Raw genomic sequence first — 8,360 nt, 5'->3', positions numbered from 1 at the left:
TGATCAATTGACATCCATGCTCATGTAAGAGTTGATTGATGGAACAGTTTTTGTGAACAAAACGCAAAACTCATCAGATGAGTGCAAAACATTTAATGTTTCTTTATGTGCATGTTTTTCAGTGAATTTGTTGCATGACTAACAGACAAAAGTATCACGTGTTGGAGCTCAATGTATGTTTGAATGATGAGATTGGACAGTAGAAGGAAGTGGGTCAGAGAATGGTGTGATGCCTTCAAGGAAAACAGATATTTCCCTTAGGAACAGACTCCTGCTGTTTGTATGAGTGTTTGTCCCTGCTGAGACTAATGCCTAGAGCAGTGGAATCTATATTGTTGATATAGCTGGAGTTGTTAGTATAAGTCTTCTATTTTTGTGTTAGATGCTTTTCCACTAGAATCTTCTTCACCCACGCAGTTGGAGAACAAAACGAAATCTGAAACGTTTCTGCAAAAAACACCTTGACTGTGGAAACATTTTTGGCTAAAACGTTTCAAATTCCATTCTGTTCCAGTCTCGGTGCTTCAGTTGAAGAGCGTCCTCAGCCGTGTGTACTGTTGCAGTCCGTAGCAAAAAAGCGGAGGAAAAGACGAGATGCAGAGCTAACTTGGAGCTAACGTCTGGAGAGGTGGGACTATTTTTTTCACAGTGAGGCTATTTTATTGAATAGCTAATATGTATTTCTGGTTGAATAAAACTACATGAAATTGATTGCGTATCCCTCTTTCATATTGCCTTTATTGGTAACCGTTTTATAAAAGCAATATATCACTCCATTGCTATACAGCTTAAGTATACTGCTGGGTTACAACAATTGTTAATAATACACAATATGGCAAAGCATATGCCAGTAATATGACATTACTGTAACTATAATGCCAAAAAAAGCAAGATCACGGTTATGAGGTCTAGGGTAGACAGGAAATCATTTTTGTCTGTGTTTTACCAACTCTTTGACTTTATGCAAAGTAGGTGGATGGGAGACTCTAAATTGCCCATAGATTGACCTGTCCAGGGTGTACCCCACCCTCAATGTCAGGTGGTTCAGTGAAGTGGAATCGGCAATGGATGGACTACCATGCTGCTGTAACTGCTTACTGTAGCACCAAATGTGTATTAATTAACCTCTGAGGGAGGTCTTCTAAAAAATAAAGAGGAGAACTAGAGAATTGCTTAACTCCCTCTTCAGTAGGAACTGCTTGGTGGGGAGACAGCAGCACATTGGCATTTTCTTGGGTTTTCATGGCATTTTCTTACAGTTTTACACATAAATAACACTCATTCATAAAATATGCAGCCACTGGGAGGCCAGCACCAATGTGTTTATTTAACCACAATACTGTGCAGTGAACAGAGCATAATCACAGGATTGTTAAACTAACAGCGTTATCGACCCCATGTGCAGACACACACACACACAAACACTTTCCTCTTTGAGGAAATTACATAGTATTCATTTCCTGCAGACTTACCATAACCATTACCATAACCAATGCATGTCTAATCTCCATCCTTACATTGACCTTAACCACTGACCCTGCTTTCTCTAAACAGAGAACACAGCCTCTGTCTCCATGTCAATAATCTCCTATAGTCTTCTCCAAGATATTTTTGGGCTTATGATGCCTTTATTAGAGAGACAGTGTAAGAAAGACCGAAAAGCAGGAGAGAAACACAGTAAAGGGCCACAAGTCAGATCCAAACCCAGTCCACTGCAGTTGCACCAGGTGAGCCATCAAGGAACTCCCCCCGCATAAAATCTTACGCCAAATAATACACCAGAATGATGTGGACCGGACGATTTCCAAATGTGTTTTCCAGTCTGTGTAAAATCTCTTCTTCAAGGGCAGTAGCACCTCTGGTTTAAAGGCCTAGTATTAAATCCTCCAATAAAATTCATCACTGTGGATGTTACATTTGGATGTAATCTTTGCGCCAACAAAATGTCACCTTGTCTGGGAGGGAAAAATGTCATTTTTGTTTGATGATGGTGAAGTTTTTCCAGAGGACTTTTTTTTATTGAGTTTTCACAACACAAATCTTCCTTTCCATATTCCGCACATTCTGTGACAAACTGTAAACTGTTTTCTTGTCTGTAACAACATCTATTGCACGTCTGTCCGTCCTGGGTGAGGGATCCCTCCTCTGTTGCTCACCCTGAGGTTTCTCCTGTTTTTCCCTGTTAAAAGGGTTTCCATGGAGTTTTTCCTCAGTCGATGTGAGGGTCTAAGGACAGAGGATGTTGTTACGATGCCATGTAAAGCCCTTTGAGACAAACTGTTTGTAAAAACGGGCTATACAAATAAAATTGCCTTGCCTTGCCTTGCCTTGCCTTGCCTTTGGTGAGAGTAAAGGTAAAACACCTCTGTAGAAGGTGTTCTAACCAACAGCTGTTAGTCTACAGTCCTCGTGCTTTTTAGACTCTGGTTCCTATGTATTGTATGACTCATCCCTGCTACAATTACCACTGAGGTTTCTTTTTTTCAGATTTTATTTTATTTTGTTTTGCTTTACTTTATGCTTATACTTCCTGCTTTCTTACAGTGCAGACGCTTTTGCTGCTTGCTCCCTGCTCTGCTTTCAAATTTAGCTCATCTTCCAGCTATCTTTCTAGTCATAGTTAGTAGATCCGAGGTGCATATAAATCACTGGATCTGTAATTTTTTTTTCTCCCCTAGATATAGGAGGTCTACTGCAATTTTTCAACATTTTTTATGACCTCTTCAGCGGCACAGCGTGGCCTAGCAGTAGCAAAAGCCTGTACTGCGTTGGTGGCTAATGCTATTGCTAAGCTAATCAGATATTATTATTATTATAATAATATCTGATTAGCTTAGCATGATGCCTCCCCTCTCATCGGACGACTGCCAGAAGATTCTGCAGAAGATTGCTGTGCTTAAAACTAAAGTTTGCTGTTTAGAAATGAATGCAGAAGTAAATGGATTATATGGGAATGACACAACCCCCGCTGTCGGGCACAAACCTCCTATGTCCAAAAATCATGATTTTTATTTTTTTTCCATAAATCAGTACTGGTCACCCTTTACGTCTGACTATGGTTTTACAAATATTAAAAGTATAAACAAAGCACGCACATCCCAAAAACTGACGCTGGGTGCTGGACAAAAAAAGGTCAATGATGAAAAAAGTAAAAATCCGCACACCAGCAAAAAGCTCCAGAGCAATAAATAATTTATTATCACCCAAAGGGAGTAACGTTTCGGGCTCAAAGACCCTTCCTCAGACTAACACATCTCTGTTTCCTGTTACTTTGGTGACATCGGATGGATTTTTTCTAACTTTCTGTTTTTCTATTTTTCTTGTCTATCACCTGATATGAACGAATCAAGATGCCTCTGGTACTGATCACATGACTGTATGATGGTGCTTTGTATACCTGATGATAGTGTCATGTTATTGTTGCCATAGCATGCTTGTGCACATTTATATTTTTTCCATATATATTCCTTGTTGAATGTATTATTATTATGAAATGTTTTCTGGAATATAGTGCACCCAAGATGTGTCACCTGGTTGATCATGTGACCTAAGAGTATATTAGAGGCTCACTGCTTTCACCTGTGTTAGTCTGAGGAAGGGTCTTTGAGCCCGAAACGTTACTCCCTTTGGGTGATAATACATTATCTATTGCTCTGGAGCTTTTTGCTGGTGTGCAGATTTTTACTTTTTTCATCATTTACAAATATTTAACCAATTAAACGTTTTTAAAACTGCCTGTGACTAAACCTCCTAACACCATTGGATCCTGAAACTGTTGACCAAACCTCCTAACTCCACCCCCACCCCTCCACCAGGACTGGTGGTGCAGGATCACCATTTTCTGATTAACAGGTGTTCTATGTCTATGCATTATTTTAATAATCAGTGACGGCAAAAACCTTCTGTCTCCACTCTTTCGTTGGCCATAGACCTCCTTACTCCACGTGAGTCTGATTTGGGTAAAATATTAATAAAGTAATGACACATTCAAATATCTGACTATTTGTAAAGACGCAATACCAAGTTTTTTTCATTTCCTGAAAAATAACAATTTTGGACATAGGAGGTTTGCGCCCGACAGCGATGATAAGGATAAAAGGACTTTTGTCTCAGCAGGATTTGGAAAAACTTGTCCATGCATTTATCTTTAGTAGGCTTGACTATTGTAACGGTGTCTTTACAGGTCTCACTAAAAAGTCCATTAGACAGCTGCAGCTAATTCAAAACGCTGCCGCTCGAGTCCTCACTAACACCAAGAAAGTGGACCATATCACCCCAGTCCTCTGATCACTGCACTGGCTTCCAGTTTCTCACAGAATAGATTTCAAAATACTGCTGATGGTTTACAAAGCATTAAATGGTTTAGGGCCAAAATACATCTCTGACCTCCTGCTCAACTATGAGCCGTCCAGACCTGGTCTTCTATCTATACCTAGAGTCAGAGGTAAACAAGGTGAGGCAGCATTTAGTTTCTATGCTCCACCGTCTGGAACAAACTCCCAGAAACCTGCAGGTCTGCCAGAACCCTCAGTGCCTTTAAATCAACATTGAAGACTTTCATGTTTGCTGACGCCTTTCATTAACTGCACTGTAACATTATTCTGTTATTTTATATATTTTTTACTATGTTTTAGTTGTTCTGTCTCCCTTTCTGTTTTCTTTTTTTATATATATCTGTTTTAATGCTTTTTATGTTCTTATTTTGCTAATATGTAAAGCACCTTGAGTTGTCTTGTTGCGGAAACGTGCTATACAAATAAACTTGCCTTGCTTTGCCTTTATTATACAGTCACTCAGAGAAATCCTCTGTGAACTTCTTCTCATCCAGTGCTTACATGTGTCTTCTAAACAGCTGGGTTGGACTTATTTTACATTACAATTCAGTATAAAAAGCTCTGTGTCCCTGTTCAATCGTCACATCATGAATACAGAACAGTACAGTATGTGTGTGCGTGAGAAAGAGAGAGACAGAGAGAGAGACAGGGAGAACATATCTGCACAACCCTGCTCCCTGATTTATATGGACACAATCAGTCTGTGTGAGTCACAGCTTTTCCTTTGCAATACTCCTGAATAATGTGCTGTTCATATGAAGCCACATGTAAATCCAAACACCTAACCGCGCAGTGCCACGCTCCCAAAGGACATTTGCTTAGCATGCTGATTATTTGCATTGCTCATTTGTCTGTGTGTCTCACTCAAACACACATACTGGCATGCACATCCTTTCCTTCTCTATAACAAAAAACAGACAATTTGCATTTTGTACTTTTACTTCATGACACAAATCATCAACAGATGACACCACAACAGCCTCCTGCTCTCCTCCATCTACTTAACACCGCTATAATTAGCTTAGCTCAAACGCTGGAAGTGCATAGGTAGTGTTAGCCTGCCTCCTACCTGAGCCGAAATCAGCAGTCAAGCTGATTTCATTTTAGCTCTAAACTCTGTAAATATATCACTTTATCTGCATTTCAAACATTTTTAGGTGAGAAAGTAGCCGTTTAGATCAGCTCTGCCTGTATCTCCCTCGTTACTGCATGCGCAGTCGAAAGGATGGTGTCTATCTGCTTGTCATGGACTCGGGAGTGAGGCAAGACACGAAAAAAAATGTTGGCGTATCCCTTTAAGAATTCAACAAAATTCCTGATAACAACATTGCATTTGACCATTTAGTTTCAGTTCAAAAAGTGCACACATCCATTCATTCACATCCTGGCCACATGTGCGACCTTTTTCATTTTCTTGTGAGAAGTGCTGTGGCGCTAAACACACACATTTTCACACAACATGCACAATAGGCTATGTTTCAGGGGGGAAACACAGACGAAAAGTGTCATGTGTGAAAGCAAATCATTTGAAAATCTAAAACTACTGATCACACATCAAGTCCATTGATCCCAAGCAATCAAATGACCAATAATGAAGTTTATCAAGCAGACCATCCCACTTAATCAGCAAGGTCATGTTGTCTGCATTGCCGTGCCGTTGTGTTTGTGGTATAGTGTTATTGAATAATTACATTTGCCACCAAGAGCAACTGTCAATTATGTTGTTTAAATCAATAAGCCTACACTATGTGATGAGGAGCAGGCAATTAGGCACAGTATAGAGAGTATGTAGGTGGTAACAGAGACAGGAGTGCAGGCTGTAATGGAGCTAAACAGAGCTCTAATTATGTTGTTTCTGCCTCAGTGAGTTGCTCTGCCCCACATGGAGACTGACAGCCAACTGCTCATAAGCTCCTATATCGTTTTACAGCATGGTGCTTTCTCTCTTTATTTATAGTTCTATTTCTTTCTTTCTTCCCACTACTCCTACACAACATGTTATGAGGACATGAAGCAAATTTTCAAGGGTCATGTGTCTCTAATTACAAAATAACACCTCAAAAACACTTCTTATTGTATTATTTGTATTTAAATGACCCTTGGTTTTGTGTACTAAAATTGTGGATATTCACTGCTATTTTGCTATTTGCTATATCATGTCCTATTATTTTGAAGATGAATAACATGTGTTTAGTTGGATTTGCTTGTCTGAAGAAAATGCTTTACCAAGTGAGGGCTTATTGTCATTTACATACATGTCTGCACTGTTGTTCAGATAAAACAGACCGTTGAAGACAGTAGGGCATGCATTGTGTTCAGTTGTTCATGATATCTGTCTAAATCTAAAACAGCACCATCTGATCTGACACACTATAGCAACATGTTATTGTGTGTTGATTTAAGCCAAACAAACCGTATTAGCCCAAAGATCTGAATGCTGCAGCAGAACTAGTAAGTGCAAGTTTAAACACAAACTCTGGACTGGAGGTGAAATGCTACACTGGCCGCAGGTATTTCTTAATAATGCATGTTGGTACATTATGTGTTTATACAGTAAGTTACACTAAAAATGTCTGTGGAGACCAATAGAAATCAGGTTAGGCGTCTAGTGCATTATGGGGTTTGCTGGTGAAAACCAACCTTGTAAGATCAACGCTTCCAACCCCCAGAAGGATAGGAGCAAAACATGTATATTAGCTGTTAAATTGCAGACCAATAGGCTGCCAGGTGAGAATTGCACTTAAACATTTTTTTAAATGTAATTTTTCAACACTTAAAGGAGCAGTATGTAAGAATGTGGCCAAAATTGTTGCTGCAGTCAAATTCAAAACACAGCAGCGCGTTGTCCCCCCTCCCCTACCCACCAGACTCCAGGTTGCCAGACAGCGACGCGCTAACCTCCGCTCTGCTCACTCAGTCAGTCTCAAAGCTATAGTAAAAAGCTAAATATTCATCAACAACCTCACTGTTTTATTGTTCACGTCACTCAGGTGGTGCTGCTCCGACGCTGTTTGTCTGTGTGTGCAGCACTCACACACAGACACACACACTGTAACCTTAGTGCGTTTTGATAGCACAGTGAGATAGACAGGAAAGGGGGAGGCAGAGAGAGGAAGGGTCTGCCCGACGCAGGATTCGAACCGGGGACGCCTGCGTTGAGGACTGCAGTCTCTACATGGGGCGGCCGCTTTAACCACTGCGCCACCAGCGCCCCTCTCCTCCACTTTCTGACGTTGGATCATAAAACATGACGAGCAGAGTCAGGCGACCGGACTGGGCCGGACTCATCTCATGAACCGCTCCACACGTTCACCATGACGACCTGACCGGGCCGGACTCATCTCACGAACCACTGGCTCCACATCACTTCATTTACCATCGGCTCCATTTCGCCACATTTCCTCCCTCTTTTCTAACTTTCACTTTGTAATTCTTCCCTTTAGCTTTAGCTTTAGCAGCAGCTCAAACTAACTAGGCTACATGCTCACAACAGCAAGCTGTGATGGCAGAGCGACAAGCCGCTTATTTCTGCCGTGTGATATCAAGGAAATATGACCATAATAACCGATCATAGAAAAAAAAAATTTTTTTCGCGATCTCATTTATCTCCCAGCTGTAGCTGCAGCTCAGTGGAAGCTAACTGGCAACCCGGAGGCTGAAATGCCACAGACGCTGTGACAGGGAGAGAGCGCTGGGTGGCGACACATGCCAACCATAGAAATTCAAAACATAAACATGATTTGCGGTCTGCAAAAAAAAATGTTTTTAATGCGAATATTCTGGCTGTACATTGTTGTTGGTGAGTTCAGTATGTTATATGAACATTATATTATATTCCTGAGTCTCTGTGACATATTAGGATGATCTTACGGCCAGTTGCTTTAGATTTCTTACATATTGTACCTTTAAAGCGCCACAAACAACTTCACCACTATTGTAGCAGCAAAAATGTCAAAAATCAATCACTCAAGACCTGAAGAAAAATAATTAAACTACCACTATTAAATTGCTACATTCACCTCCTGT

This window comes from Trachurus trachurus (genome assembly GCF_905171665.1).
Source record: "Trachurus trachurus genome assembly, chromosome: 1".
Classification (NCBI taxonomy): domain Eukaryota; kingdom Metazoa; phylum Chordata; class Actinopteri; order Carangiformes; family Carangidae; genus Trachurus; species Trachurus trachurus.
The sequence above is the reverse complement of the archived record's forward strand: the minus strand, read 5'-3'. Positions refer to the sequence as shown.